At 41.4% G+C, this 24,244-nt stretch overlaps 1 long non-coding RNA gene across 1 annotated transcript in view; it reads right to left on the bottom strand.

The window, feature by feature from the left end:
* Window positions 1-24,026, bottom strand: part of LOC139828855 (uncharacterized) — a 31,362-nt gene extending 7,336 nt beyond the window's left edge. The window contains exons 1-3 of the long non-coding RNA XR_011740903.1: window positions 23,897-24,026; window positions 8,170-8,307; window positions 204-311 (exon numbers count right to left, since the gene is read on the bottom strand). This is a non-coding gene — a long non-coding RNA (uncharacterized lncRNA). The remainder of the gene's footprint in view (window positions 1-203; window positions 312-8,169; window positions 8,308-23,896) is intronic.
* Window positions 24,027-24,244: the final 218 nt, after the last annotated feature.

The raw sequence follows: 24,244 nt of genomic DNA, 5'->3' as shown, positions 1-24,244 counted from the left end.
GTTCAAATTTTCCCTAGCACAGAAAAGTCTCCACCTGCATGGAATTTCTATGTGAAAAGTTAAATCTCTGTCAAACACCTCAGAAGCTCAAATACTGAAGAACAAAAGTAAACAGCATCACTGAAGAAATCTTTCTACTTACAAGACTAGTAACAGAACACGAGTGGGTGAGAATACACAGATGTTTAGTTGAAGGAACGTACCTCTACCACCTGGCTTGCTCTGCAGATCCCTCTTACTCCCTCATGACTGTTCTCTGGGTATCTTCACTTCTCTGTGTTTTGGTTGAGTTTGTCTCCATTTCTTAGGCTCTTCCAATAATGCCATGAACCAGAATCATTAAAAAATAAAAGAAAGAGTGTAATTCCAAAGTCATCACAGGAAAAAAATAAAAACCAGAGACAACTGTCACAATTGTCACAAACAATGGCTACCAAATTTTTCGCAGTCAAATGCTCAAGACAAACATACAATGGCAGAAAGATGAGCCACAGCATCTGTGCTTATTGCTGCTTTGTTTGATATTTAATGAATACAGGAAGAGGATGGAGGGGAGGTATTAAAGCCTATGAATATAGAACACAGGAAAGTAGGAAAATAAACATTTTACCTTTTTGCTTTAATTTACTATAAATAAAACATGTCAGAACTTAGAAAACAGGTAAGTAGCAAACAACATTTTTGTAAGGGGGTTATCATCAACTACCTCATGGAACTTATCTCCAAAGACAAGATTTTAGAGAACAAAACAGAAATAAAAGTCTCCTGTAAAGCGCAGCAGATCCTGTTGTTTCATGGCTTAGGTCTGAAAACCAGAAATAGCCTGGTAGTGCCATGCAAACAAGCCTTCCTTTTGAAAACTGGAGCAGCAGAGAATTTATTTATAGCAACACTCAATGGCCAGATTGAAGCAGGAATTCTCACATGAATTTTAAAGTATTTTTAGATCTCCTGGAAGGAGATCACTTCTAAACAAGGCTGTACCAGAACTGCCATGAGCACAGCAGGACCCAGGAGTCCATCCTAACTTCCCCAATTGCTCTGTCTCACATAAAGGCCAACAGGTCAGCTGGGAGCAAGAAAAAGCTAGTGGGATGCACAGGAGATATATGGGATCCAGAGGACACCAGAACAGATGTTCTTCCATGGGCAGACATTCAGCTGGCCAAGCACTTGCCCCAGGTGACTCCCAGGCTGAGCATAAGACCATCTTGCTGAAAGCCAAGCCACAGCACTGCCATTTCCACATCTGTCAAGCAATGACAGGGTCATTGTACCCTGCTTCCCACCACAGCCAAGTGCTTCCCTACATGCAGGACAGATTTCTCACTGAAATACCTGCATTCAGCTTGCTCTGCTTTGTTGGAAATAACAGTCAAGTGGGAAAAGAAATAAAAACATACACAAAACCAACCATAACACCACCAAACACCACACACCAACCAGTGGTGCCTATGCGTACATAAAGAGGTGGAGACTCAAGATTTTCAGCTGTCATAAATCAGTTTCACCATGTTGAAGGAAAGAACACTATGATGATTTTCATTGTTGTGGAGTAAGCCTATTGAAAAATATTACAACTTGAAAGTAGGCACACATTTGCCTTATTTCCAGGGTAGGTACAGTTGCCATCACACACTGGCCAAGCATTCCTGGAGCTGCTCCAGAACATCAATCTAGCATGCTTTCAAGCCCATCCTTGGAAAGCTCAGCTGGACAGGACTTCCCAAAGGATGTGTTTTCTATATGCTTTCAAAGCAGAAAAGCCAGAATAAGTCTCAAAGAATTTTACAGGGTTTTTTATACTCACTGAAGTACTTAAGAAACAGTAAGGGTATCACAGCTTTAAGTGGTTCATAATATAGATGATGTACAAAATTACATTCAGAAATCCTTCCATCCACATAGAGTTACTAGCTTCTCTGCCCATTCACCCAGCAAAACCCCAAACCCCACTTTATAAAACCTTCATAGTTTTTCATATAGGCATTTGCAGGAAAAGGTCTACAAATTTGTAAGAAACACTTTTTCTACCAACTTAGTTTATTTTTATTTTTCCTAATTAGGCTCATTTTTCCCTTGCAGCCAAAATAAAGTAGAAGATATTGTTCCCTTATAACCAATGAAAACGTCAAACCACTGAAGTTCAAAATTATTATTATTAGAATTGCTTTCAAGTGAATTATTTTTTTCCAAAGATAATTATACATTTTAAACACTGTTCATGGAGAAATCTAAACTCTTTAGTGAATAGATGAACGAAGCAAACCCCAGAGCTCCCTCTGGATAAAAGCACTACCCAAGTGCATGTGGGACCAGAGCAGGAGCTCAGGACAGGGTGCTACTTGCTGCATCCTCAGCGGGGTAAGTCAGAATGGTCCTTTGATTGCCAGGAGCACAAAACCAGGTTAAGCCAGCCAAGGATCAGCCCCAAGATCTGCAGCTGAATGTTCAAACCACAGACAAAGCCTAATTCAACTCCTATTAAAGTCAATAAAGGCCTCTCATTGATTACAGTAGCATTTGGATTGGGGCCATACTGATGTTTACCAGAAGCCAGATACAAGGTCTGATTACTTTTATACTGTTACACATCAGGTCTTTATTCACTCCATTATTTACAGGCTTGCAAACAAGCAAGAAATTCTGATCACAGTCATACAGACCTCCATTTGCATCCTTGATTGGCATGATGAGAGCTGCAGAGAAGGGTTTGAATATGTATTACACAGAGCAGTAGTGCACAAAAACCTGCAGGACGCAGTAAAGCAATCAGGCAGCATAAAGAAATTGAAATGGAATTCCTTGGAGAAAGAGATCATTAAGTGCTTAACAAGCATCACTACGTTATATCTGTTTTAGTGATGTTAGCATAATTTTAATTGTTACCATCCAATCTGTTGTGATAGCTTCAGAGTTATCAACATGCTAAATATTTTATGGTGACATTTGAACAAGCAGAAAGATTAGCCACAAAACCCACTACCCAGTAGCCCAGTGCCTGTGAATAGACAATAAGAGGGATCTATTTTCTGTGCAGAACAAAGACAAGACAGAAAGATCAACACAATTAAATATTAAACAGCAGTAATTACATAGGCAGCTAACTAATAACTCACACACCCTATATTTTATTATGCATTTCCAAACAGCCAATTAAATAATTCAATATTCTGTATGTGTCTGGCATATCCTACTCCATGGCAATTTAGCCAAGTTTAACTTTTGGTATAGATGCTTCTTACTCAAATTTATATTAAGTCAAGGAAAGCATGCAAGATAGGGGGTCATACTTTCTGCTAAGCTGACAAAAAACCTAGCTTCTCTTTCTAAGTAGTCTCAAAATCCTAGAGTCCTATATAATGCTAATAGATTGCCAGGTGCAGCTTCAGTGTCATTTAAGGTGCTGATTTAACACATGACATGCTGGGCGATCTTGGGCCTCAACGTCACACCTACTAAGTAGGTCATGGAGTTAAAACAACATGCACAGCTCCGACATGCATGCAGGCATTTTTCAGATCTAGGGTTTATGATATCAGTGGATTCTAGGCACAAAATACAACTGAGAATCTGAGCTACACAGACAAACTGGCTCATTCTTTAAAATTACACACCTGCTAGAAATGTTTGCTGAATCAGGGCCATAAAGGTTATTTGCAAATGATCCATAATTAAATGCAAACTAGTGCTCCCAACAGAACAGTAGGAAGTAATAATAATGATAATAAAGCTAAACATTAGCCAGAACAGAGGCAAAGGACATAACTATTGTCATATGAAATATGGCAACACTGGGGTTTAATATGCTTGTAAGAAAAGCTTGCGAAAGCTTTGGTAAAATAGGACTGTGACTTCCACCTGGACAAGTAAGGATCCAGGTTGAGATCTGACATGTTTTCAACTTCTCTGGAAAAACTCAGAACCTAATGGCATATACTGCCCTTCAATCCAATTATACTGCTATCTAACAATTTTCATCTTAATAGCTCATCTCTGTCTGATGAGAATATGAATGTTTTTTAGTTATTCAATTCACAGTCAAACAAGTATTCAGAGATAATATACCTCAGGAAAAAAAAAAAAAAACAGTATTCTTTACCTGGGAGGAGAAAGAACAAGCTTCAGGTTTTCAGATTGATCTGATTAGTTAGGATATTGCAAGGCTCAGGCTGGCAGGGCTTAGAAGGGCCCCACATCTCCAGGGCATGCTAAGATACCAGAGGATCTGAGCATGTTAAGCTCATCAAGGTCAAGCACTGGGCCTTTGTAGCCAGTGTCACCTACAGACTCCTCTGTGTGGGTTCTCAAAGGCAGTGGCGATGAACAACTAAAGAGGACACACTCCAGAGTTTGGTCACTCAGCATCAGCTTTGCTTCTGATACTGGAAGCTCAGAAGCCACCAGCTCAGTACTCATCAGGGAAGAGTTTCTAGCTGATGTGCCATGTTTTCAGCACAAGCTTCCTGTTAACTTGAAAACAGGAATCACAAAAGGTCCTGTTGAAATTTGAACAAGCCGGGGGCAAAGGTTCAGGGATAGCTGCTGCTCCACATATTCCTCGTGATTCTTAAAGGGAAATCTCTTCTGTTTAGCAATTGTAGCGGCTACTGTTCTTCCTTCAGATGGAGTCTCCAGAACGACATCAAGGTACTTGACTTTGGTAACAGAACTTCCTCTGTAGACTGTTACTGCACCTCTCTACAAGTGATGGGGCACCTGAGAAAATATATCATCTAATGCTATGAAGGCTGCTGTTAAGATTTTTTTATTATTATTATTTCAAGCTCAAGTAGTGATGTTTCTTTCTTTTCCAGTCAAAGGTTGAAGTTCTGATTCCTGTTGCCAAAGGGAGCAGGGCAGTATGTTGAGTTAGTCCATGGTAAATTCATCTGTGAGATAACGTTGCTTTCCAGCTTGCTATGGATAGATTCAGGAAATTTATGGTAAGAATTTTCAGGCAGTTTTGCAGTAATTGACACTGGACACTACAGCAATCCCCAAACATCAGTCAGTGCCTGATTTACAGGGCTTGGTGACCAGAGTGACTGCTAGCCACTTCCTCTGGTATCTTGAAAACAATGGTACCAGTTTCCCTCCAGAACATGGGCTAAATGCGTTACTTCTGAATAATTTGATTCAAAAGGGTAGCAACAGCTTCACAAGAAAACAAAGCTTCAGACTAGTTAATAATTAAGGACGTTATTTTAAAAAATCATGCTGAGAGAATACAAGAGGACTCCACTCTGACCATCTAAGAAGAAAAAGTAAGTAATTGGGCATCTTCCTTGATGCATCCAAAACAGTTCTGTGTCGTGTCCCTGGCCACGAGCTGATAGCTCTGACACCACACGGCACTTCCTCCAACATTTATGTGCATGTTTAATAAAAAGAAGAAAGCTTTCCAAAGGCACAATAATCCAGGGGAACATCAAGTAAAGGGGCTAAAGAAGAAGGATTTGGCCACACATAAAAGGAAAGGCCAGAGTTCTCAGAGAAGAGGTGTTCATGCTCTGCTCCTGCAAATCCCATCCAAAGAGCCTACAGACAGTGCAGCCTATGAAGAAGAAATGTAGGGGGAGAGTGTAACACAAACATTATCTCAGTGACTCTCACAGCAAGCTCTGATGTGCTGAATGCTTGTGTGGCGTTTGCCTGACCTTCTTCCTGCCATATCACTGGAGATGGCAAAGCAAACCCACGGGCTGTGCGCAAGACCACGCTGTGGTACCAGGACAAGGGGTGCATTATTTGCTGTCTGCATCCTCAAGACAAACTCGAGACCCAACACTGCTTCCTGGATGCCTGGTTAATTTGGAAGCTTTTTCTTCAATCACACTTCTTATAACAATTTTGCAGCTACTCCATCACAAACACTTCAGCAAGTCTCGAGAGTACCATTCAAATGAAACCTCTTTAATCTTTTCAGTAGGAAAATCAACTTAAGTGGATAACTATTCTTTGTCATTTGAACTGAAACTGGTAAATACTTGTATCGTACAAAAGCTTCAGAGCAAAGATTTCAGCTATAAAGAATAAAACTGAAAGAGTGAAATTCTCCAGCCTTGATGTTTAAAGTCTGCAACATTTACAAGATTAAATAAGGATTTGATATATTATTTTTAGCTAAAGAAAAACAGCATTGTCCCTACTAGACATTTCAATTTACTTAAAATAATTGTGCCTCAGTAGTTTACAAAGGAGTGATTACATACAATGTGACAATTGTATTACTTATTACCCTTGACATCACTTCAGTGAGGGTCACTCTAGTTAAATATTTCATTTGTTATAATGTCCATCTTCATCAAGCTATTTTTGAAGCAATCTGAAAATCTTAAAACATTTGTTTCTTTGTCTTGCAAAAAAGAGGGTCCTGTTCATTTGTTCCCTTTAATACCTAGCAAATTGCTGTAGCAATTCACAAAACCCTTAAAAGGGCATGCAAGATATATTCAAAGTAATTCATTGAAAACATCCTTTTCTCACTTTTTAGTCCTTTCTGCTTTTAAACAGTCTGCCTAAGTCCAGTCTCTGTCAGAGTCGAAGATGCTTTATTAACAGTATCCTCATAAATATTCTGTGTTTGAATGAACAAGACGAAGGATACTTGACATTTAAATGCTTCTTACAATTTCATTTATAAAGCAATTCTCTGATATCAAAGCATGCCTCCATAGTTACACATGAAAAACATTACAGCCTTCTTATATTCCTCCACATATGTCTAACACAGAGATACACCAATATTTTCTTAAATCCACAATGAACCACATTCTATTTGTTGAATCATAACCACCAGTTTAACATCATTGAAAAGTATGCAGCACTAAGTTTTAATATCTATAATTTATGTATAAATCTTCACCATAGATTTATGTTCTGTTCAGACCATGGAGAGTTGTAAGTTATGACTTATTGTATGGAGCACCGAGGAGTGGAGGAAATACTACAATGGTGTAACCAACACCAACAACAGTAATACCTCTTTCTCAGCTGGACTATTATGCATAAGACTATTTAGGGTCTTAAAGGTATTGGGATAAGTGTATTTGCTCTTGTTGTCCTGACTAATTTCTACTTCCTCTGCCATGGAGGAGAGACTATGGTTTCCCAAGGAGAATTCTCCCTCCATATGTGAAATGCATAAAGTCACGTTTTCTACCTCTTGATGTTTCTCCATTATAAAGTACATGGGTTATGATAAGTTTGTTTAAAGCCTAACACTAAGCAAAGAAGACATTTTCCTATGCCTGGAACCTATCATCACCTTTGTTTCTTCTTAATATTTCTGGCTCCTGCATTTTTATGATGAGACCTTAGATAGGAATTATATGAAATTCCAGGAAATTGAAGAGAGTGTGAGTTGGGAATAGGAGTACGACTTCTTACTGGGTTGACAAACCCGAGATGCTTGGGTTAGAGCAGCGGCAAGATTGCTTTTTTAATTGTGATGATGATTTCAGCTTGCACTGAAAGGCCAGTCCAGGCTGAAGCATTTCTCTCAATCAGCACCATTTGCTGACTGGAGTCAAAGATAAACTACATTCTCATTTTGATCCGCATTACTACTTAAAGAAGTAGACTACTTAAAGAACCCGGATGGTTCACCATCCTGCAAAGGTGTCTCCAGACCAGCAGAGCAAGTATGTTACAAGCTCAAAAGCAAAAAACTCCAAAGCAATATAGCATTTTTCCACCCAGTTGCAGCCAACAGTTTGGGTCTGTACCAGAGCCTGATACAGATTCCTACAAAAACTGAACTCTCATTAGCACTCCCATTACTTTTTCTGTAAATTGGAGAAAATCCTATTAAGCATTTTGAGACTTAAGGAAAAAAAGAATAATTTTTAAAATGCACTGCACTAGTATTTTTAGTTGTTATTAGCAGTAGTAGTAGTAGCACCATGTCTCTTCATACAGTAAATATTACTTCCTGCTTCTCACACCAGCATGAAATGAGTCCCAGCATGGAAATGTCATTGTGCAGATCTCAGCACAGGCAGGCTGACCTCAGTTCTCAGGAATTAATGCACAGCTTTAAAGCAAGTCACACCAGAAGCATATATTACTTTATGGATTTCTCTGTAAAATAACCTATCCCTCTTTGAGGCATGGTTTAAAGACACAGCCCACAGAACATAAATCACAGTTGCTAAAAATACAAACCCGTTTAGGACATCACTCCTTGAAGGCGGCAGAAATCTTCACAGGAAAAGATACCTGCCCCAGTGACAGAGAATAATCACCTCCAAAGCACGTGTCGGATGCCTGCTGAAGTTAGCAAGTTCAGAGCACCAAGTTTTCCTTTGGAAGAGAAGACAAGTTACAAAATGCAAACCAGAAATGCATATTTCCTCTCAAAAAATATAACCGCTTCTCAAAAGGGTGAAGTGTGTAAGAAGAAAAGCTGTGATGGTGCACCAAGGTCTCATACACAACTCCCTGGGAAAGGTCTCCCCATTCTTGCACCCCAATCACCAGTGCAATCAAACCAGTACCATTAGAATCAGCTTCCTAACAGCTGCCCTCACATGTTTGTTTTACTTCCCTAAGCTCCCGGTAAGAGATCGATCCAGATGGCTGATTGTAACTAAGAGGTCTTTCTCCAAGTTTCTTTTGATGGCGCACCGGCTTACCAGGTTTTTTCCAGCAATATTGATTGCAGTATCAATTATTTTGATCTAATACTGATTTTCTTGCCCTTTCTACCAAAGTAACAGTGCTATATTACTTAAGCCATTTTCTCTGGTCAACAAGATTTCCCATCCAAAGGAAATGTTAAAATGTTGATACACAGTTTCATCCCAAATTTGAATAAAAAGTTTTGTATTTATCTTATTTTTAAAAATTGAGTTCAACCAACTTCAAAGTTTTGATGAGCTTAAAACACACTGCTTCAAAGTCTTCCTCTCCTCACCCCACTCATGCTCTACTGAACATTCAGGTAATTTTACAGAGCATAATCCGTGTTCATCCACAGGATATGGAAACATTCGGTAGAAAGAGGAGTTTAAAAAAAATCCCCACAGATTTTGTCAAACCAACATTATCTTACCACAAAGTTATTTTACCACAAAACTCCTGACATTTTTTGCTGATAATATCAAAACCAAGAAAAAAGAGTATTATTAGATATTACTATGAGAACTGGCCAACATGCAACTCAAAGTAGACAGCAGTTTTGGCACCAGCTTTCTCCCTCCCTCCGAACCATTACACAGGGCTCAGCTCTGTAGACACTACAGCATATATTCACCTTGGAGTCCCAGAGCTCTAAGCCTCCAACAGAAAGCTGCTCCTGCAATCTTCTAAATACCTGAGCAAAATGCATTTTGGGCTAAAAGCAGAGGGTTTTTTCTTTCTCTGAGTGCACTGATGCAGCCTTTCTGCCATCTACGGAACTTGTCTTCATCACTCTCCTAAGAACACTCAATGTGCCAGACTTGAAGCTGGTGGGTGCCAGCAGAACTCCACTGACTTCACAAGGATGCAGCTGACTTTGGGGATGTGGTCCATGATGCAGAGTAGTGCCAGCTCAGAATGAAACCTCCTCACAAGCTCTAGCAGAGGGTACCGGTTCTTTATGCCCTTGTGCCAAGGTTAATTTGCTTAAGTTTGTGAAGCATTTAATGGCTTTTACGCTTTTCCTTCCAGCCCCCTTTATTGGAAGGCCTTGAATTCCAAAATATAGATCCAATTTGTAAAGAAAAAAAAATCCACAAGTAAGGCTGGCCTGCTGCAGAAGCTCAAAATAAGTAGAAGCCCAACAGCTCTGTTGATCAAAGGTATAAAGCTGAAAGAGAAGCTAGTCATAATACCTAGGCTTGGACCACCAAATGACATTGCTTTCCATACCAATTTTCCCACTCATTTGGCACAAAAGCTGTCCTTGCGGCATTATCATGTATTCATAGGCACAGCAAAATTGGGTTTGTCATATGTTTTTGGTGGTTTTGTCTGGTGTTTTTCTGTTTCTACATTTTTGCAATTAAATTGCTTGATATCAAAAGTCATTGTCACACAAAGTGCAGCAGAGATAAGAAAGTTAGTACATAGCAACCATGCAAGGCACAAGGTAAAAAAAAAAGGGATGTTGTATTTCAGTTTCACAGCTGGAAGTGAAAAATAGCTTGAGAAAGCATACAAAAACATAAATAAAGATAAGAACAGTCATCCAAAAATCTGTTTCTCAGAGGAAATACCCTGAAGACAGTATTAAAATATTCTGGATGATGGGCAACTATCAGGTTTTACCCAAGAGTAGCACTAATCCTGGTACACCTCCTGCCTTCAGCCATCTCAGAGGACATTCCTCCTGTGCTCAGAGCCACTACATACACAAGACTTCCTCTGGAAATGCTAGCCAGGTCCCAGAAGCAGTGAAATTATCTTGTCAGCAGGGCTCCCTCACTTGGGTGCAATATCACGCTGACAAAGCACTCATGCTCCAGAATCCCACTCTAGTCTGATTGCCATCATTGCAGAAATCTCCACAACATGCTCCTGGAAGGGGCCAGACATAAAGCAAATGGAACTGAGCTTTGGATGGGGAATTGTCCCAGAAAGCACCCATGCTAGACATTGTACAATCCTCAGCCAGATGCTTCTCAAAAATGCTATCCTACTGGCGCAATCCACCTAATTTCCATGTCTCATTTAAGATCCCCCGCTTCTTACACAGTCTACAGAACAAGGCAGATGCCTTTCTGATTTGTCAGGGTCTTTATTCGCCTCGTGGAAGCTTCCCTGCTGACTGCTGAATACTCATATGTATCCAAAAGTGGACCTTGTCCCCATTTACACTGACTAAGGAGGGAAAAAAAGGAAAATACGTGGGAAATAATTTCTTATGTGTGCCTTCCTTTCCTGCCAACATACCAGCTAAACTAGCCCAAATTTCCTTTGGACTAGGCAATAAAGACAACTGAAGCTTTCAACTTCATCTTGATCTCACCCTCCAAAATGGCTAATATTGAAGCTGGCCACAAATTGTCTCCCACCATATCTTTTCCACCCACCAATATCTTTAGCAACTTCCCTCTGTGATTTCAGAACTGGTTTAAAAGCCTCTTTCATTTTTGTTTTTGTTTCACATGTTTTGAGGAAAGAACCCTCAAATATTCACGTTCCCAGAAGACTTGCTGTGCTGTATTATTCACTTATGTTTTGAACATGCAAAGATAAAATAAAAAGGAGGAAGAAAAGATAGGAGGCAGCTGTGGGAACAAGTAAGCCTGCTACATCTATGAACTGAGAGCAGGTGTACCACAGACTAGGCAAGCCCTTGGACTGGCTCTCAGATATATATGTTCAATGAGCAGGGAAATATGTGACCATGGAAAAATCATTAGGAACTTACAAGTCAGGATTCTCCTGCACTTTTACACCTTAGTATTATTATTATTATTGCCTGGCTATATGGGCTCTCTACAAGGAAAAGGCTCCAAATTTACATTGAGATTAGAGACAAAAGTCCACATTGATTACAGCAGTACAGTCCTGTACCTGGCAGCAACACAAATTGTAAAAAGTATGTGAGCACTTCAAGTATGCTAAGGGCTGAAGACAGCCTGCTGATCTTTCTATGGTAGTTCCCTTTCAATATACAACATGACAACATCCTCATTGGAAATTGCAGTGCCCAGTATCCCTACTACAGATAACAGCACAGATAGCAGTATGTCTGATACATCCTTCACCATCTGTAGAAACAGATAGCACATTTTGTAGCACTTAAGACTGCCCCTTGAGACATGACTGCCACTCTAAAGCCCAAAGCTTCAGCTGAAGTTCACATCATTCCCTAAGAGCTGTATGTGGCCTATGGTAGAAAGGTACCAAAGATAAGTGTTTTTAGCCATTCCCTGCTCCCACGCTCTCTTCCCAAATTAAAAGGCTGTGGCAAACACAGAACACAAACAAATTCCCCGTGTTCAGTGGCACACACCACATTTCTGCCCATTATTAGATGTGACAAACACGAGAGGGGGCAGAGCAAAGGGCAGGACACTTAGCGATCTTGTCATACAAAACTTCTCAAACATGCTCAGTGCAGTGTGGGATTACTCAAGGCTTCCCATGTGGTGGGTCAGGAACACCAAACGTGCAGCAAAACAGCTTCCTTGGGAAACCCAGATGGAGAAAAAGGAAAAACAGCCCCATTCACATCCTTACAGGCACCTGACATAAGTGTCTCTTTCAGGAATGGCTCACCACCACTTTGATCTTCTCTTTTACTATCAATTTGTTATATTAAAACCATACCACAAGGAAAGATTTTGTCATGTGCAGCAAGAGATCTGGCTAATGCCAAGAATTTGGGGACAGAAAACCCTCGAGTTCTCTCAATCTTTTCCATCATTTGTTCAAGACGAGGAAAGAACTGCTGGCATGTACCATTAATGTCCTGCTCCCCAGTGAAAACTGCAAGATGGTTTGTGCTAGGGGGGTTTAGCCTTCAATAAGCAGAAAACAAAATCTGACAAAACCTATTCTCCCAAACACTATGCTGCCTGCAGCATCTAACTCTATCAAACTGCCTTCCCTGTAAACACTATCCTGGTCTGATAAGTACATGGAAAATGAAGACTCTGCCATTCAAAAGAGAGGGGAAGGCAGGTTCTTGTCTCTCCCAAACACAAATGATTTCTCCTTTCCTCCTTTTCTCTGGGAGTGCCAGGTAGCCGCCTCACACTGTACTGATACTTCATTGTTTATTTTTCAAGCATCTTCACAGAGCGGCTTTCCCATGCGGCAGCTCCCTTCTGCAGGCTCTGTTCTCACGCAGACAGAAGTCTGCACTGCTGCTGCCTTTTTGATCTCGAGACAGAGGTGAGGGGGCTAGAGGAGGGGGATGCAGTGGGAATTCCCACCCTTGTGCTATTGGTTTGCTTTTCAAGATGCTCAGCAGCACTACACATGGCAATCCCATGCAGCAGAGGTTTTTTCTAAGATGATTTCCTTGCTTTCCTCTGTGACCTTTATTCCCACTGTTTGCTTTCCTCCGAGGTTGACTCCAGCCATAACTGATACCAGAGCATCCCCACCCCTATGGCTCCTTTGTACTGGCTCACAGGAGATCAGGATCTCCATCTTCTCAACTGTTTCTCCTGCTAGCAGATGCTAAATAGAGAGGGAGGGGTGAAAACCCCTGGCACTTTAACGTTTTTGCAAGCAACTGTCCTCTCCCATGTGGTTCTTGCAAGTTGCTTCACCTCAGCCAAAGCATGCCAGGGATGACAGAGGCTGCAGGATGACATGGCTTTCTTCATGAACATCCTTTCGCTCCCTTACTGGCACCTCCTTTCTCCCAGCAGAACACCCGGTTATGCCTTTTTCACCAATTCCATCTAGGTGGCAGAGCCTAATAAAACAATGAAAGGAATATTTAAATGGCTTTCTCTCAGAGAACAAGCAGCAGCAGTGATTGTCAAAAGAAAACCTACTAGAATTTTTCACAGGGATTACAGGAAAGCAAAGACAATCCGATCACTAAGTGTTAAAGTCAAGATCAAGAAAAGAGAAACACATACCCAGCAGGCCTTACATGCTTCTCGAGAAGTCAGCTCAAAACATTTCACTTGCATTTCCTCCACCTCATAGAAAAGGGGTGGTGACTTGTATTGGTATAGTTCTTTAACATCAGAGGATGAGCAAAGCTTTGGAAATGCTGTGAGACAGGGCTGGACCTGAGGTCTTCCAGTTGTTTTCCAGAAGTGACACTGGGGTAGTCCATGAGGAAGAAGAGTTAAACAGAGGTTTAGACTTACAGTGGACTGGATGGAATGGGAAGGGAAGATGGGTCTCAGCTCCTGAGACATCTGAAGACATTTTGACAAAGCCTTGATGCTGTTAAAGCCTAATAATTCAGTTACTAGTGCTGCACAGAGGAAAATAATTAAGTACATTTGAGTCCATCTGAGTTGCTTTAGATCGGATCCACGCCCCTGTCCCAGCCACTACCACCTTCTGCAGTCCAATAAAATACATCTACCATGTTGCTCCTCTTTGTACAAACCAAATTAATTACACTTCCTTGTCCATAAGTCCTTCTAAAAGTCTCAAAAATCAAAAGTACATTTAAGAACCACAAAAACAACCTAAACTGTTGTGAGGTTTGACTGCCCTAAAATATTATCCAATATAGAACAGTAAAGGTACAGTTTTTGTAGAGCTGAAGCAAAACCAAGAAAGTTAGAAAAGGTCCAGACTTGATTCCAAATCACTCCAAAATTTGTCCATCGAGGGTTTTCACATTACCACAAACTTTTTGATCATGATTAAACTTACATTTCTACAACACTTATCAACATGAGTAAGAGTTTACAAACCAGTTTTCTTCTCATGGCTTCTAGTCCTCAAAATGTAGTTTTTTCCCTCTGAATTTTCAGATGCTATATTCTTTGTAGATCTTTCTAAAAAATTGACCACTAGCTCAGCATTTCCTTACAGTGTTTCATATCACATTATCATTGTGGTCACATTTAGCAACTTTAACTCATGGAAATCGGTCAAACCACAGAAAGTCACACCTACAGTTTTGCTGTATATAGATACCCAAGCAGACAGTAGCTCACAACAGGCAACATGTGGGAGGAACAGTCTATTTACAGACTTTATTCCCACTTTTAGAAACTGAGCGGGGATCTAAATAGATCCAACAAACGCAGCTGTGGCTTTGCTTGGGAATTTTGTGGCAGTCAGAGCTTCAGGACAGCATTTCAAGTAGAAAGCAAAGTAATTATTATAGTTTGTTATTAGTTTGCGAACAGCTCATTTTCCACCATCAATATTAAGTGTATCCTAAAGATTTCTGCCCAAAAACCTATCAATAATATGGGCAGATTAGATGTAAAAACTCACAGAAAAGTGTTCCCGAACACCATATTAAAAATCCACCTTCCACCCAGCCCAAACATAAAGGGAAAACAAAACAAAGAAACATATATATATATATATATATATATATATATATAAAATTCAGCCACATTTTATACCCAAGTAGTCCAAAAAGGATGCTGTATAGAATGGCCCCATTGTACCAGCAGCACTTCACACTCTCATGGCTCATCCCAAGTCTTGCAAGAGCTGATGCTTTTCAGGAAACTTCAGAACCTGCAGGTATGTGACTCAGCCAAATCTAGGTTCTGGATAAAAAAAGAACATGCACACAGGAATAAGTTTCTAATTCTCAGTTGCAAAGAAAACCAGGAAATAGGCAACAGGGATGGACCTAAAAGGTTATAAACATTACAACACATCCAACAATTTAAAAAACAAACAATCCAAGAAAACCATCTTCATGAACTTTCTGAGGCAAAGGTGTACTAACTCCATGTAAAGATGCAGAGCAAGTGGATGTCAGAATTCTCAAGTCACAGATACCACTTGAGCTCCACGAAGCAGAAAATAGCCGTTTTTCTGCATGTTTCTTTCCACAATTCATTCCTACTTCTGTCAAGTGCTGCTTGTTGGTGGTAGAGACCCCAATACAGGTCTCTGGTTGACACATCCCCAGCAGGGTACAGCCACTTCCCATAATGTGTATCACAGCCCTTTTCCTGCAGAAGGAAAGGAGCTTGACATTCATGTAAGACAGGGATTTACCAGGAAGCAAGACCAGGAAAACCCACCTGAAGTCAGCAATGCCATACATCTGGCTGTTTCAAAATGCAGTCATCTTTGGGAGAGACCCATAGATTCCTCTTCCCAGCAAGTCTGGTGAATAAGAAGAACAGTTGATAAAGGTTTGTTTTACACATGGTGTGATGAACCTACAGCATCGGCTCCTGCTCCCTTACATGTCCATAGCTATATCATTCGTTGCCAAACAAGATTCTTTTTGTGCTTTTCCCCTGCTGTCCCTCCTGCTATGAAGAGCTCCCAATAGCCATCTACAAAGTGACTTCATTGTTTGCCTTCAAACCAGCCTTCAAAGTCTTCCAAACCACCATGCAAACAAACAGCTTGTCATCACTTAAATAGCTGTTTTCCTGAGAGAGGGCCATAGACCAACGTTCTCATCAACTCCTTACACACATCCACCTGACTATTTCTGTTACCTCTTGTCTTGGGCTTACTTTGAAAGCAGTCTAAGGACAGGACCGTTTTGTTTCAAATGCATTCCCGGTACATCCTGGACCATGACTAAGACTCACTGGTCTCACAAAGCAAGCAACAAATTCTAAGAAAATTCACCCATTTAGCATGATCTATGAATGTCTGTAGACTCTCTGCATGTGTTATTAATAAAAACTGGGAAAGTCTTTTGATTTGTTCTTATTTTCACAGATGCATGGTAGTCCCCAACTGAAATATAACATGACTTGGGACACATCAACATGATCTTTTCAAAACAAACAGAAGAGGATAAATCTGGAGTCACAAAATTAAATCATTTGAGTGTCTAATGGGCCAAGCACTGTACACAAGTGAACCACCACTGATACATCTGCTTTTTGATAACAGGTTTGTCTGCAGGACCAGAATATGGCTGCAAAATACTCTGTGCTTTAATTTGTCACCTATCATGGAAAACTTTGCTTGTGGGGACTTATGTCACTATTTTCCCAAGCACTTATGAGACTCATTCCTACCTCTCCATTGATTCATCTTGGGTCTCATAGGAGCTTGTTGACTCCTCAGTGGAGCAGTTCATCCACCTTGGAAGCCAGGACAACACTTCGCTCATGGCTGTCAGGAAGATGAGTTCACCTCCATTCAGGAGATACTATTTGATGACAAAACAACAAGAGGGGGAAGAACCTGCGACCAGCCCTTTCTCCATTATTGTACCTTGCTTCTATCTGATCTAACAATGTAATATATTTAGCCGAGTTCAGGACATGACATGCTGGACATCTGAAACAAGCCCACAGCACTGTCTCCCTGAAGGCCAGTCAGCAGCCCCGGCTCCGCGTATGACAGGACAGCCATCCCTGCTCTCAGCAGGCTCTCTGCCAGCTCTGCCACCAGCCCGCTGTGTGGTTGGGACAAATAATTTTGCTCCTCTGTGCTGCCAGCTCCATTTCCATCTTTTTCAGTCCTAAACTCTTTAAGACAGACTTGTTTCTCTCTCTTTTTAACTGGAAGTAGGAAGATGTTTAAGTTTATAAGGGTCATTAGACATTACCATGGCATATAAAAATAATAATGAACATTTAAAAATACATACTATTCCTTTAGCTCAGAAAAAAATATATAATAATGAAAAAAAAATTACAGCAAAGAAAAAAACACCACAACAAAACCCAAAACCACTCATCATTGAAATAAACCACAAAGATCCCACAGGGAGAGAAGCACACATTTGGAGATATCATTTCTCCCCAAAAGTCATGGCTACTGTTGAATGAAGTTGACACGCAAATCCACACACTTGCGATTCTTTTAAAAGACAACTCATTTCTCAGAGGTATCGTAACAGTTTGTGATCTTCTTGTTGCTATGGCAGCTTCTTGTGTGTCAAACAACAAAGTACTGTGTGTAGTTAGATCAATCTGCTGAAGTTATATCTGTTCCAAGTTCCAATGTTACATTAAGTTATTATGCATCCTTAAAAAAAAAATAAATTGAAGAAATATGTTTTGACATTGAACAATGGTATATAGAAAACATCTTGTCCATAAACATTGCCTTTCATGGTATTGCCATCATGTACCTTTGCTGACTTTCTCATGTCAAATTCCTATGACACGATTGCTAAATACATGTAATTTATTCAAATAAACCAAAGTGATATTAGGATGACGTCCCAGTACAATAAAAACAATGGCATGAGCTCTGTACATGCTTTAATTTTTAAGTCTTGTAACACAACAGGCTTTCTCTCTCACATTTGGTATGCATTTGCTACAAAAATTGAGGTTTTAATATAAAATAAAATGCCCTGAGATGTACCAGTTTATCGTTCTATGTCTTTCATCTCCCGCTTCTGAGAGCCTCAGCATTTCATGGAAAGCAGACTTCTATTATCATACCCCAACCATACAGCAAACGCACATTGCCCTCCACTGAAAATAATCTCGCCAGCACCCAGGCCCTCCATTTCCTTCTCCATCCCATTGCTTTTCATAAAGGACTTCCTGCAGGAACAGAGATGATTTGCAGTTCGTTTGCATACTACAGGGAGAAGCTGTAACACACTTCACAAGTGCTTCATTTGCTCCAGTTGCTCGCTTTATCTCAGCAGGGATAACCAGCACATGAGCCAAGAGTCTTTTCCAGAGGAGAGGTATCTGCCAGCAACCAGCTGACATTTTTTCATTTTAAAAAATTACCTGGTTTTTTGCAGTAATATCTAAGCACAGATCTATTCTGATGATAGCAACAGAAAACCAAACCACTTCACAAAAGCAAAACAATGGATTTGGAGATTATTGAGGAGTGAGGCCTGGATACTGCAATGAGAATCATCTCTGCAAAACAACTGAGATTTAAATGTTCAGTTCATTAACGCAGAGAAAGCCAAGCCGACATTTCCAATTTCTTCACCAAATTCCTTTTGTATTTTGTAAGCAAGAGAAACTACATCATTCAGAACTGGGGTTTCTCCATTAGTCTAAAAATCATCTAAACTAACAAAGCCTGGAAGTGACAGAGTCACAGGCAGGGACACCACAGACATGAGAAAGGGGGACCCATCAACTCAAAGGGTGATAGCACCCTGTCACTTTTAGTCACTAAACGTGCACAGAGCTTCAGCACCAGCTCCTGAAAGAAGAAACGAGCAGCCACTTTGCACCAATACAAGCACTCACAAGCATGCAAGTGCACAAAAGCAAATATTCCGTAATTCTCAGACCAAAATTATATAGCTTCAAAGTTTGTGGGAGACCAAGAGAACCCTTTGGAAGCCAAATTCTTACTCTTAATGGAACAGTATTATTTTGAGTACATTTGAATGTATGCTTTCCTTGGTGGACCAGGACTGAGCAGCATTTTCAGAAGCACAATTCTTCGGAGCAGCCATCTCCTTTGTGGACTAGGATTTAGGTGCAGGAGCCAAAGAATGATACTAGTGTGATTTTGAAAATACCCTTTCCCACTACAATGTCCTCAGAGAGATGAGAGCAGTTGAAATCTGTGGAGGCTAAAATCAGCAAAGTCAGCTCTGCCCTCCCGAAGGTGCAGGGTCCCTGGCGTGTCCTGACAGCGACCATGACAACACTCCCTCTAACTCATATAATGGAGGGGAGCTTCACCTTTTACTGCTCTGCCACTGACGCCACAGAATGAGATGAAAGAGTTAGGTTTATTTTTACATTTTTATGACTTTTCCCACCCCTTTGCTACCATGCTGGCGGCATTTCCCACCCCCACAACTGTGCCCTGACCGACCCCACAGGAATGCCTGTGCCCGGGAGGGCAGAGTTACGGTTGCTATGGCAACGCTGCCTCCAAATTTCCTGGCCTCCATGCATGTAGCATATTAACCTTATCGTTTAATTGCTAGATACGTATCAGGGTGGCACATGGGCAATTATTTTTAAGTAGATTTAAAGAAAAGAAAGAATCATTTTGACAGGCAGCATTCATGCACATTAGGGTTATTCTCTTCATTGCTCGACCACTTGACCTACAGAGCAGAGAAAGCACTTTCCAGCCAAAACCCACCTGGGGAGACCATACTGAAGCCTCCTCCTTCCCAATCCACACCAAAGCACTGATCACTCTGTTGACCCCTTTCTTTTTGGTCAATTTAAGGCCCCAGGCATGGACAGGGTGGGTTCACATTGTCTCCCACCCAAGTCCAACCAGGAGAAGCATCTGATAGGATTGGATCCCACAAGAAGCAAGTCCAACAACACACAGAGCCTGCCCTGCTTATCCCCAGGGTGCTCCCTCAATAATCTGTTATTGCAAAGAGGTCTCACCACAGTCCTTGGGAGGCTGGCAAAGTAATAAACCAAACTCTGCTTCCTACACAAGGAAGCTGAGAAAGCGATGCTGGGACCTATCCCCTTCAGTTACCCATAAAGCAGTAAAAACAAAAAAACAGCCTCAGGAGCAACTGCCTTCCAATGGGGTGCTGGGACCCGTCCCACAGGGCTGGGAGGTGGCGGTGGGATGGCAGCGTCCCAGCCCACCACATCACAGGGGGCACAACGCAGCAGGAGGTGTGAAGGAGAGCTTGGCACCTTGCCTCCTCCCACCAAACCCACTGCTCACAGCTCCCATTCGAATCTGCTGCGAGGAAAACCACACACCTCCTGTTGATCCCAAACCTCTTGAAGCATGTGACTCCTCCAAAAACTCCTTGTTTTCAACACGCCTCCTCTGTACAGAACTTCGGAGATGAAAAGCCAACTCTGACCCCAGGGAGTGCTGTGCAAAACTCCTTGGGCTTGTGGACTATTAAAGTTAGAAATTTATTTTGTTGGCTCTGTAATTTTCTTGACCATTTGCAAGAGTGAAACCCAACCACTTATCTTTTTACCTCAGCCACTTGTTATGAGCACATGGGGGAAGGAGAGAAGTGGGAGGAATCTATTTTATTTGCTGACCGCTTTAACTTGTTTGCTCTAGAAAATAGCACACAAACACATTTTCCAAGGAAACAGTGCAACACCACCATCAGCAGCAGGTGTGGAGAGCTCTTTGCTCAGGAACTTTCCACAGCCTGGCAGAAAGACTAGCTTCTGCCAGTAAAGAAACATTAACCAACATAAATATAAGCATATGTGAGCTTATTCACCATTACTGTTACCAGTAACTTCTCACCAAACCATTTGAGTCTACAACACTAACACAGCGTTACATACAAGATACTTCCATCCATTGCTTCTCAACCATCCCACCACAATTTTGGTATTTTCAATGTATTGGTGTGTGCTATTGTTTTATATGTAACAAATCAGTGTGTTCTACAAAAAATACCACTAGAGAAGCAGAATTCACTTCTACCTTCCCATTGGTGTTTACGATCAAGGCTGTGCTTTGTCTATAAAATTAAGCCCCTCAGCTGTGTTGAAGGGAGCCAGATCACATCAGCCTAGAAAGTCTCAGAGACAACAGTGACTCTCAAGAGCTTTCTTTGGACACTGCCAATTTCATTCCCAAAGAAACAGGGGATCAAATGGCAGAAGATAAAATTTGCAAGCTGGTTAAACATGACTGCCTCTGTTCCCATTGTGTGTCCCCCATCACGGTAGATCTTCTTTCTTACTTCTAGATGTTCTGGACAATAAATATTTACAGGAAGGTCATTAGGGCATGGCAAATTCTGACAGAGGGTTATACATCATCCCGCAAGCCAGCAGCACCCCACAGAGGGATGGATCTAGTAGCACATGGGATGTGTGAGACACCCTAAGCAGGCCAGGGCAAATTCCTGATACTCAGCTCTGTTAACTCACACCTACTGTACAGATTGTCTTAGATAATCGCACAATGGCAAGGGAACTATGTTCCCACCCCAGCTTTTCCAAAATTGTGCTCAAAGGGCACAAGACAGAGGTGGCTGGAGAGAAAAACCTTGAGAGAAAAACCCACACTGACCAGGCAGGAACTAACTGTTGCAGCTGACAAAGCTTTGCATCATCTCAGAGCGCTCCGAAGAGCTCACATACCAAACAGTATCATGCACCCTTCATTGAGCAGGAGCGTTTAACAGGGAGCTGGATGGACACGGTAGGAATGCTGTAGAGGAGCAAATGCAAAAGTTCCCCTTGACAACAAAAGCTTTCGGCATTTTCACCGCAGATCAGAAGCTGCAATTTCTCAGCAATCAAGGTGGAGTGGGAGAAGCTACAGCAGCCAGGTCTGGGATCCCTCCATAGCTTTTGTTCCAGTCACTATGGGCTGTAAAGCAAATATTAACAGCAAGAAATTAAGTACCATCCTTTCAGGTTCCATTTACATTGAGGTAGATAAGCAAGAGAAACTTAGGCTGAGAGCCCAACACCACCCATTTTATAAAAAGCAGAGCCTGAATGTGTAAACCAAGCATGAGGAACATACATTCCTGCATTTGCTATGCCACAGCTTTCCTGTGAAGAATTAGCAGTAGAAGATGATCACCCTGCCTACTCTGTTTATCCCCTCCTCTCTCTTCTGTCACCACATCCTTCTACCTCCCCACCCAACCCCTCATAAAACCTCTGGCTGTCTCTTAAGCTCATTTATACACCCTGCTTCACTGCCCTCACTTGGTAGCCTCTCTGTTTACTGCATTCAGAAGCAAACAGTTCCACCGATTCTCACATTAAAGGTAGCTTGTGGTAGGCACTTCACCTCCTCAGCGCTGCACTTCCACCGACCCCGGCTCAGGAAGTCACTTGAGCATGACCAAGTGAAACCAGCTCACACCCCAGAAAGGAACACAGGAGGGAGGGAAGGAAAGTGCTGAGATTTCCATGGGGCACTTCACTTCTGTGGGTCATTGCTGAGGCAGACACTCTCCAGCAGAGCTCCCGGCAGGACTGCAGCCCTCCCTTCCACAAATCTTCACGGTCAAAATGCTCCAAACCCTTTGTTTCAAGTCTCTCTCACCCTTTGCCCTATGCAGAGACATGATCATATTCCTCCATCCCCACCACCCTCCTTGTGTATAGAAGTTATGATATGTTTCCCCTCCTACCATGAACTCGCTCCAAGAGATGTCCTACCTGAAATCCATACAGCCCTTTGGAGTTGGCCATACCATCCCCAGAAAAAACTTACGACAGTGAATACAGCTCCAGGGACTGCAGCAGGGTTGGAATGTGTGTTCTTTCCTCTGCAGATATACCCCATTAATTTGTTTGCCTATTTTACAGCAGCCATGTAATAGTCTGATCACAAGGCTTTTTCTAGAATAACCTCTCAATCCTCTCACACCTGGCTTCTGCTAAATCCATGCAGAGACACACACTCTCTGTCCACCCTTATTGCTGTAGTCATCTGGACAAACAGTCTTCAGACACCTGCAAAATTAGAGAAATAGGCACTCAAACCTATTTTTAATGATGAAATATAAATTGCCACACAACCTTACATATTCAAATGACAGTCTGCATGTTACTTCTTTCTCAGCCAGCCACTGCCTCCTCATCTGTAAAATGGGGCAATCGCACTTCTTGCATCTGAGTGACAGTGTTTGCAAACATCAAGAATCAACTCTACGGAAGCCAAAAGGGAGTGCTCTATTTGCATGCAAATTCATGTAAAAAATTAATCCTCACATGGTTCCAGAAACATGATGCATACAAATACATTTCTGCAAGGCTAAGAAATTTAGCTTAAGAAATGCAGCCAACTGTTTTCTACGCTGACTGGGGGGGAGGGGGACAGCGATCTGACAATACGTCTTCCTTCCTTTAACTACTAACTTCTCATTTTAAATCTAATATTGATCCTTAATTTTCTATTGGCATTTTGACTGCAAGAGAGCAGGGGACAAACAGGAATGGCAAAAAACAATCCATTTATTTCAACCTTTCTTCATTCCTTGGGTCAGCTACTCCCTCTCTGAATCAGTGCTAGACCTGCTTGAATAGCTGAGAATGAACCTTCCACAAAGTGTGGATTTACTTTTACTAAATCCTTTAAGTATTAAAGCTCTTCACACCATTTGGTCTTGAAGTGATGCAAGAGCGAGGTGTGGACACCAGTGACAATAAAGAACCATCTGGCAAAGTGAACTCCAGGCAAACAATGACAAGCACAAGTGAAAAGAATTGCAATGATTTCCACAAACATGTGAAATACTATAAACTGTGTGACTTAGCAGCTTCCTCCTCCTAGCAAGTAAATAAACACGTCTGCAGTAGGCTGTTTGGTTCTGCCTTTTATATGAGCTGAGAATACACAGAGACTACATTTGCATTTTGCCTTTAAAAAAAAATATATGCAGATTGGTGAGCAAGGGGGGGAAAAGAGGCGAGAAAGAAAGAAAGAAAAAATAAGAACTAACCAGACTTCACTTTTTCTTCGTTCTTTACTGTCAGGGTGATGTACTGGAAGTCTTTATTTCTTTCAGCTTGGGCCCCTCAGTAGTTCATTCTCCTTCCAGCCTGTTCTCATGCCTTTCTTATCACCTGCTGAGGCCTTGATCATGGACAGAGCAGACAAGCAGCAGGGGACAATTAGAGAGGAGTTCAGACTTTGATCATTTGACCATATGTGAATACAACAGCTGACCACATGTTTTAAAAGACAACTAACTTAAAAGTATTAAAAAAAAAAAATCACAAAGCAGGCATAGATACTTAAATTTACATTTTAATTATCTGGCACAATGGTGCATTCAACTTTGCAGAAT

The sequence above is a fragment of the Patagioenas fasciata genome, chromosome 11 (assembly GCF_037038585.1).
Source record: "Patagioenas fasciata isolate bPatFas1 chromosome 11, bPatFas1.hap1, whole genome shotgun sequence".
NCBI classification, from domain to species: domain Eukaryota; kingdom Metazoa; phylum Chordata; class Aves; order Columbiformes; family Columbidae; genus Patagioenas; species Patagioenas fasciata.
Note: the sequence above shows the minus strand (reverse complement) of the source record. Positions and strands in the feature narration are given on the sequence as shown.